This window comes from Vombatus ursinus, unplaced genomic scaffold (assembly GCF_900497805.2).
Source record: "Vombatus ursinus unplaced genomic scaffold, bare-nosed wombat genome assembly UNPS02014935.1, whole genome shotgun sequence".
NCBI classification, from domain to species: Eukaryota; Metazoa; Chordata; class Mammalia; order Diprotodontia; family Vombatidae; genus Vombatus; species Vombatus ursinus.
In genome coordinates, this window is record NW_020954713.1 from 2,080,771 (window position 1) to 2,082,412 (window position 1,642).

Sequence of the window (1,642 nt, forward strand, 5' to 3'; positions counted from 1 at the left end):
CCCCCCCCCCAGCCGGCCCCCGGCCCCTTCCCCACACCCCCCCACCCCTGGCGCCGGACCCCAGTTCCCCCGCCTCCTTCCGACGCCGCCCACCGGTCCTGGGGCCCCCTGTGGGGGAGGGGCCGCTCCCCAGCTCTGGCGAATGTGGGAAAAGGAGCCGTTTCCTGCAGTGGTTCGACTTCTTTGTCCTGCCCGACCTCGCTCAGGCCAGGAGCCGCCCCCCCTCCCCGGCCCCACCGGGCTCCCGTGCCCGGACCTCCCCTAAGGGCAAAGGAGAGACGCCCCCTCCCCCAACCGAGCTCGAGCTGCCCCCCCAGTGAAGCACACAGAGCGAGCCTAGGCCCCCCTGCCCCCAGCGGTCAGTGCCTACAGTGGCCGAGGGCCAACGTGATCCGTTCCTGGAGCACTCAGACGCCACCGCGGCCAGGACGACTCTGGTCTGTTTCAGGGCCAGACATTTCCTCTGGGCAGGCCTAGAAAGTCCTTCCTTCCTGCAGGTGCGAGGCTCTCCAGGGTCAGAGGGGGGCACACACCGGCGCAGAGCCCGAGCGCGGCCACCGGTCCGGCAGAGCCCCAGGCCCAGCCCCCCAACCAGGCGCCGTTTTCTCCAGACGTCCCCAGCCCGCTCTGACCCAGGAGAGGCCCCCGCGGAAGCGGATCATCTCTTCTTGTTCCTCAATTCCCCCGCCGGCGGAACTCACTCCTCCCGCTTCTCCTTCTCCCAGTAGCCCTCCTGGACGCCTCGACTGCCCCCTGATTTCACTTTCCTCCCCCACCCCTTGGCTCTGGTGCAGAGAGGCTTATGTCGCCGAGCAGGTGCCAGCAGCCCATGCCATCTGCAGGGCCCGTGTCAACAGGGGCAGCAGCCGGGGGTGGGGGGGGGGGCGCGGCTCATCAATTTGGAGTCAGAGGACCTGGGTTCAAATTCTAGCTCTTTGCAACTTCTGTAGTACCCAGGTGATGGCAAAGAGCCTGTGAAACTGTGTCCATTGAACCTTGCCACCACGAAACTCAATTAGAAGACACAGTAGTTACAGGTGACCTATGACTCCAGTCCCTCTAAAACAGAAGCAGGGCAAACACAGTCAGCCCCCTGCCCCCTGCCACACAGCTTACAGAAAGCTCCAGGCATTACCGTTCTCCCCTACCTGACTCTGAGACATTGTTTTCTTCTCTATCCACCTCTGATGACTGTACCCCTGCCTCTGATCCAGGCCCCTTGCTTTTTCCTCCTGGTCCACCAAACTTGCACTTCTGCGGAGCTCAAGGCTCTAGGTGTGCAGAGTTAAGCACAGAGTTCCTTCTAGCTCTCGTGTCCACCCGGCCTTCCTCAGCACTGCCCTGGGAGGACAAGCATGAGAGTCACATGGGATGAGTGGGCTCTGAGGTGCATCATTAGAAGGAAAGCCTGTATCAGTGACACCCAAGATCCTTTGGAGAACCTATGAAATACCTAAAATTACAAATTGACCCTGAAACGCATGTTGCCTCTTGCTGCTTTCACAGTGACTGTGAAACACCTGGCTTTTAAACTTTCAGTTCAGTAAGGTCGGACTCTTTATGACTCCATTTGGGGTTCTCTTGGCAAAGATACTGGAGTGGTCTGTCACTTCCTTCTCCAGATCATTTTGCAAATGAGGAA

At 60.4% G+C, this 1,642-nt stretch overlaps 1 protein-coding gene across 1 annotated transcript in view; it reads right to left on the minus strand.

Moving 5' to 3' along the window:
* Positions 1-637, minus strand: part of ZNF358 (zinc finger protein 358) — a 3,917-nt gene extending 3,280 nt beyond the window's left edge. The window contains exon 1 of the mRNA XM_027844240.1: positions 371-637. The gene's annotated coding sequence lies outside the window, so the exon portion shown is untranslated. The remainder of the gene's footprint in view (positions 1-370) is intronic.
* Between the last annotated feature and the right edge of the window lie 1,005 nt (positions 638-1,642).